At 43.1% G+C, this 7,352-nt stretch overlaps 1 long non-coding RNA gene across 1 annotated transcript; it reads right to left on the reverse strand.

Annotated features, from left to right (window-relative positions):
• Window positions 1–786: 786 nt before the first annotated feature.
• LOC135420033 (uncharacterized) lies at window positions 787–5,421 on the reverse strand. Its single transcript, XR_010433300.1, has 2 exons — window positions 4,794–5,421; window positions 787–1,402 (listed from the first exon to the last, which is right to left on the reverse strand). It is a non-coding gene; the product is annotated as an uncharacterized LOC135420033 (long non-coding RNA).
• Between the last annotated feature and the right edge of the window lie 1,931 nt (window positions 5,422–7,352).

The raw sequence follows: 7,352 nt of genomic DNA on the forward strand, positions 1-7,352 counted from the left end.
ACTCGCTGGGGTAGAGTCAGGGCTTCTGGTGCCCTCTCCTGGTGCCAGAGCACCACGAGCTCTTCCACAGCAATGACCACCAGCATAGTCTGTCTTCTGGTGCTGGGCTGACACCAGATGCTGGGATTTATTTATGTGTCTGTGAAAACCTCCCAGTTCAAATCAGCAAATCCCACATACTGGGAGAGAGGGGACTTGGGCAAACCCATGAGATGTGTCACTGTGCCAGGCTGTCCAGTCAGTGAGTGATGCTGCAGTGACACACAAGGTATCATTTCCTTTGGAAGCACCATAGCCGTGTGTTCAGGTCCATGAAACGATCCCAGGTTTTTAACTAACACAAACTCTTTTGGTCTGAAGCTGGATTCTTCAAGGCTCATTTTCTTCTGCTTTGCACAGTCAGAGGTAAATAAAACCAAAACCCTTTTCTGCTCATAGGTCTTGTGGAAGGAGTCTCATGAAAAGGAGACATGGTTTGCAATCTGGGCAACTATCACTGGGAGGGCTTCCCAAGTAAATCAATCCACACTCATTAGACCTTTAGTACAGATAGCAGTGAAAAAGGGGACATGTGAGCACAAAACAAAACGTAGAGAAGACCTTTCCTTCACAAAAATGAGACGATGCCAACTTTTCTGTCCTTACCTACAGGATGCACAAGCTCTTTCCTCCATCCTCTCATTCTGGAGAAGATACAAAGATTTGGAGTGATCAGCACAGAACATCACTGTAACCACTGAATTTACAAGAAAAGTATTATGGCACAAACAACAGAAAAGACCCCTGTGATGAACAGACAGGTTTTTATTACCTAATAGTAATAAGTAATACTTAATTTTTTATTACCTAATAGTAATAGATAATGACCTCGAAATTCAGTACAGAAAAGGTGAAATCTGGTGTTCTACTGTCCCTACTTTACTGTCTTCATCTGAAAATGGGATCACATAGCACTTTTCCATCAGTATTTGCTTCTGAAGGTTAAATTGCTCTCAGTTATCCTGAACTAAACTGAAGGAACAGATCTCTTGTAGGAGCACTTCTGGTAGCAGGCAGCAGCTTGGAGAAAAGATTATCAGGCAGGAGCAAGATTGCACTAATTGCAGAAATAGGTGTTTCAGCTGCTTCTGCTTTGGAGTATTGGAGTGAATTAAAATAGATGAAGCTGACATTAAATAGAGATTGAGAAAAAGTACCAATGACTGGGAAAGCAGAGCTGGGCCCAAGATGAAGGAGGTGTTTTATTATGTGCAGTTCTTTGTGATTTCAGAGCCGCTTGTGTCACTGAGTGCACAAAGTGACCTGAGTCTTTCCAACAGCACTGCCTGCAGGACATGGGAGAAACATCCTACTGTCCATCTGCAGCAGATGCCAGGGACACACAACCAGGTCAGCAAGACAGCTGGAAGAGAGCAGAGACAGAGAATCATAGAATGGTTTGGGTTGGAAGGACCTTAAAGCCCATCCAGTGCCACCCTTGCCCTGGGCAGGGACACCTTCCACCAGCCCAGGTTGCTCCAAGCCCTGTCCAACCTGGCCTTGGACACTTCCAGGGATGGGGCAGCCACAGCTTCTCTGGACAACCTGTGCCAGGGCCTCCCCACCCTCACAGGGAAGGTTTTCCTCCTAACACCACTTCTAAATCTCTCCTCTTTTAGTTTAAAGCCATTCCCTGTTGTGCCACCACAACCTGCCCATGTAAAAAGTCACTCTCCAAGTCACATCCCCTCCCCATGGCTTGTGCTGTTTCCTCAAGTCTTCCTCACACAAAGACATCCCCCGGTTTCCATGAGGATCTCTCTTCAATTGGAACAAGTATCCTGTGTCTGCTGGGGTTTTTTTCCTGCCTCAGGGCTGTACCTCACTGCCCAACCCAGGCAGCCTCACGTGCAGCAGGCAGGAGATGCAAAGACAGTCTCTAGTCTACAGCTGCACCAACAAAAGCTGTCTGAATGCAGAAAAGAAATAAACTGGCAAAGTAGAAAGCCGAGATGATGCAGAGCATTATTCCCCTCCACAGGGCTCTACAAAGCCATGACTATTAAGTAGTATCTTCTAACAAATACACATTTTTGCCTTTATTGCTCAGACTTAAACCAAAACAGATACACAGACTGGTGTTGCATGTAAACTCCTTTTCCTATTCAGAGTAAATTCAGTGTGAGCATTTTCCTGAAAATACTGACAAAATAAAAATGTCCTCAGGGAACCATATCCCATTCCTTCAGCTGCTCATTATATGGCTTGCTCTAACGTTCATCATAGTGAACTTTGAATCCCAGGTGCTGATGGGAACAGAAGCATTTTGCCAAAAAAACAACTGTTTTAAAATCAGTGCCCAGAATTTTTTTGTCTGTGTGTAACATTTAGAAGACTTAGTGAGGTAAAGGCAGAACTAGATTCAAGTCAAAGGTGGTACATGGAAAGATTCAGAGGATAAATCAGTAATTGGGTGGGGGAGAAGTGCAGTAGTCAGCATTCTTGCTTATAATCTTCAATTTACATGGAATGGTCTCAAAACAGGGATTATTATAATGTGTGAATTCATAGCTAATTGAAAAAAGGTGCTGTGGTTAACTCAGGAACCGCTTCATTTCCAGCCCTTTTATCCTCCCTAAATGTGAATCTACATTTAAACATGGAGGAAAAATACATGGTGTATTCAGGAACAAACAAAGGTATTGTCTGACATAAGGAGCTTATGTAAATGTGCGATGGTAGAGCTCCTTTTGCCATAAACCTATCAAATACCCCAATAAATCAGGAAGAACAACAACAAAAAAAAATCTTTCTTTTAAGGAGGTTTGCAATGGGATTTCACCTGTCCAGGACTGAGGACAGTGCTATTCAGGGTAAAAAAGGAGATTTGTTAACATCTTCCTGAGCAGCAAATTGCAAATAAATGTCAAATCTTGTGTGTTTCCATTATGTAGCCACTGACAGTTTGCTAATTTTCAAACCAAGGTGACATCATGCAGGGATGGCTGCACCTGCAGGAGTGTTTGACATCTTTGCAGTCCCCCTTTACAAGCCAGTAGATTTATTTTTGCTTTTAAAGGCACACAGCCTTAAAAAAAATTAATTAAAAGGTGCCTGTACTACAGTGGCTTGAAAAGGTATTTAATGTAATGCAGTGGGTACAATGCAGGATCAGAGACCCTGGACATCTTCATCCTACCCACTTCTACTGTCCTGTCATAATCTCAACAAACTGTGTACCCTCCTTCTTTCCCTCTTGGTATTCTTACCTTTTAATTTTCCTTTTAGACTGGAAGCCTTTGGAAAAGGAACTGTGTTTTATGACATATCAATAGAGTCCTTCAGTTCTCAGTGTTCTGCTCTCAGTTGTTCTTGGAAGACCAACAATTCTAATTACAAGGAGGCAGGATGCATGTGGATGCAACATTATTTTGTTCAGGCTAATCAGCTCAATTCCATCAGTGGAATCTCTCTCAATTATAGGAGAATCCATGTGTGTGACTGAGACAGCAGGAATCAATCCTAATTACTCCCCACTGCCTGCACCATTCTCCTGTGCAAACAGGGAAGGGACATGAGGTGTTCCCAACATGGCCCAATTCCTTCTTCTAGGAATCTGTTACTGCCCTACCAGGAAATGCTTTTGCTGTGCCAAGCAAGGAAAGCAGCACTATTTATGTCAGCAGTAGCAATAAATGAATGTTTCAAGCAGAAAAATGGTTGTAAAACTCATCAGAGCCCTTCCTAGGAGAGCAATGACCCGTCTCCCTTCCACCAGCATGTTCTGAGCAATGGATCCAACAGCTTGCCAAGGAGAAAATTCAGAATTCCCTATGTTTTATGCAAGATGAGAACTTCATAAACTCATTTCCTTGTCCTGACAGAAAAAGCTACATTTTGTGCTCATGGTAAATCCCCTTTATTCTGTTGTAGGCTCACAAATCGAGCTTTAACCTAATTCACCTAAGGATGAGTGTTGGGTTTAAACACCACCACTCACGAGGCACAGAGCAGGAGTCACCACTGTGGATGGAAGGGGCAGGACCATCAGGTCACCAAAACTGGCCCAGATGTGGCAGGATCTCCTGGCTCAGACTGCCCAGGGAGGAATTCAGAGCTGGTTTGATCCCACCACCACCAGTGACGTGCACAGACAATTTTATAGCTACTCCAAGTACCTCTTGAGCATCCCTGGCAATCAAGCTTCATGTTTGTGTGTACCAATACTAAATGGAGTGAATGGGTTGTAGTGTTTCCTTTGATCATCTGTATTTGTATATTAGACCCCTGAATATGCTCCTTCATGCACAAATCAATTTGAGTTACAAAAGATATTGAGCACAGACTGCCCAAAACAGTCATGAAAAGGGGTCAGCTCAGCCAGCCTGGGCTCCTGCCTGCAGGGCCAGGTTGCTGAACGCAGCATATAAACCTGCTTTTATTTTTATCCACCCAGATCTGAGTGCCTTATTTTGAAAGGTCTGCTACAAATCCAACCAGCAGCCACAGAGGAATTAGAAAGCTGCTGTGTCTCAGAAAATAATTTTTGTCCACGGTGTTTGTACAAATAAATGAATGAAATTATTCAGCAGAGTTGAAAAGTCAGGACAAGGGGGCAGTGAACCAGAACGGAGTGATAACCAAAACCCTCCTGCAGCACAGCATCCTCCCTTTATTTTGGAAAGTGCAGCTTATCCCTGGCAGGAATTGCACTTCCACACACATCAAAGTTATACCCACACATCAAAGAACACAGAAAGAAGTGTAAAACAAAATTGGAGGAGACAATCAGCAAGATTTTACTTTAAACTTACAGTTGAAGATCAAAAGGTCAACGCCAAGTTTCCATCTCTTCTTGTCCTGATGATTCTAAATTGTGCTGCTCTTCTCCAGGGCTAGGTTTGGAAATTGCACACAATCTTTGTCAGAGTTTGACCTTGCAAAGATCTGCCACAATAGGGATTATGGTGTTGTCAGGAGATTATTTTGCACCTGTTTCCGTGACATTTGTCCCTCACAGAGGAAGTGCAAATACTGATGACATCGACCCTCAGCGATGCCTTGTCACTCCTGGTGAGACCTAGCTGAGAAGCAAAGAGACAGAAGGGAAAAGGTAATGCAAAAATAAAAATAGAAGCAGAAATTGGAAGCCTTTTTTCCCCCCGTCTACCACTTCTACCGACAAAGCAAAACAAAAGGTGCACAGGAAAAATCAATAGGAGTGAGCAAAAGGAAAAACACGTGGGAAATATGCACAGAGAGATGCAGGAACGCCCAGGAATTTATACCAAAGTCACATTAAAAACTGTATCTCTCTCCAAAATATTGAGAAACCCTGGATAAAAAAAGTCTGACATAAAGGATTGCTGAGATTGAAGTGACTGACAATATCCATGGGGAGAAAAGGCAGATGAAAACCAGGCTGTTGCAGCTGGATGCTCTGACTGAAGTTAGATGTTTCTTAGCAGGAGAGAAATGTAATAACTTTGGAAAGAAAATTGAATAAAGCTAGAAAATGTCCTCTGCAGGATGAGTGAAAGGCTGGCATCACAAGCACTGACAACAAAGCTGGAAACAAGCTTGAAACCTTAGTTTTCAAGTGGTACAAAGCTCCTCTTCCGGACCCTGTTAACTTCCCACCAACCATAAATGGGATTAAAGGACCTAATAAAGTTATTCCATTTTCCTGGGGGTATTACCTGTATTTTCAAGCTTTTTCTGGCTCACAGTACCACTATATTAAGTTTCCTCATTCTCTTGGCTGCTGGTGGAAAGTGGGAAAGTAACTTTGCAGGGCTGTTATAAAAATCTCATTCTGTCTCAGTATCACTAATAAATACTGTCTTTGATATGGATCATATCTGTAACTCTCTAGAAGGAGTTTTCCTATGAAAAAAGTGTTTTTTTTTTTACTGAACTACGTAGTGTAACACAAACAAATCTCTAGCTTAAAAATTTAAAATGAACGTATTTCTTTTCAATAACCTTGAATGTTTTAATCCCATCTTACTAACAGCAACATGAAGAGAAATAAATCTAATTTTTGTACCTATGTGACACCAAAATCTCCTTGATTCCAGCTAGACCTTAAGCACATCAATGACCTAAATCCCCATTTCTAGAAAGACAGGTTGAGATTTAATTTACAAAAAAATAAGGTATTTTTAAAATATTCACCAGTTTTTCATCTTCATTCATTCTGATGCACATATTTAAACAGTTTCCAGTATTTCAGTTTTCTTGGCCAAGCAGAAATATTTATTATACTTGTAAAGTTTATATTACCCCGTAGCAAAGCAATTTATCATTACTATACATGGGTGACTTTCCTGATTATTAAAATACTGTTAAAGTGAAAACTGCTCAGCTCACCACACTTCTCCCTAATTTATTCTTGTTGTTTGACTTCAGCTGCAACATAACTGAAAAATAATACATCTGAGTGGAGAAACTGAGACACAGGATGGATAGTCAGGAAGGTGAGAAGGGGATATTGAGTTGTTCTGAGAGTGTTTTGGAGCTGGTTAGAAATGGCCAGTGGGAAAAGGAGGCTCAGGGGGGACCTTCTGGCTCTGTAACCCCCTGACAGGAGGGGGGAGCCGGGGGGGGTCGGGCTCTGCTCCCAGGGAACAAGGGACAGGAGGAGAGGGAACTGCCTCAAGCTCTTCCAAGGGAGGCTCAGGTTGGACATCAGGAAGAATTTCTCCCTGGAAAGGGTGGTCAGGCACTGGCAGGGGCTGCCCAGGGAGGTTTGGAGTCCCCACCCCTGGAGGTGCCCAAGGAAGGCCTGGCCGTGGCACTGAGTGCTCTGGGCTGGGGGACAAGGTGGGAATGGGGCACAGGGGGGAGTCCATGGGCTGGGAGGGCTTTTCCAACCTTAATGATTCTGTGATTGCCTGAAAAGTTAACCAGGGATCAGGGAACTGCCCTGGAAGTTGTCACGACTCCACTGCAAACACACCCAAGCACACAGGGGGCTCAGAGGTGTTGCACCCCTGACATGACTTTGTTTTTCTTTATATGGAGAAGGTTGTGGAGAAAGCAGAGTGATTTTTTAACAATCCTATGGGAAGGAATTAGAGTTCCAAGTGTACAAAGAAGAAAAGTTCACAAAAGTTCTAGATCTTTTTTCCAATCCATTAAAAATCATAGAATAATTAAGGCTGGAAAAGCCCTCTAGGGTCATCAAGTCCAACTGCTCCCCTGGCCCTTCCGAGGCCACCACTAAACCATCTCCCTAAGTGCCACATCTACGTGTTTCTTAAATCCCTCCAGGGATGTTGATTCCACTGCTGCCCCAGGCAGCCTGTCCCAACACCTGACCACCCTTTCAGTGCAGAAATTTTTCCTAATATCCAACCTAAATCTCCACT

The sequence above is a fragment of the Pseudopipra pipra genome, chromosome 11 (assembly GCF_036250125.1).
Source record: "Pseudopipra pipra isolate bDixPip1 chromosome 11, bDixPip1.hap1, whole genome shotgun sequence".
NCBI lineage: Eukaryota > Metazoa > Chordata > Aves > Passeriformes > Pipridae > Pseudopipra > Pseudopipra pipra.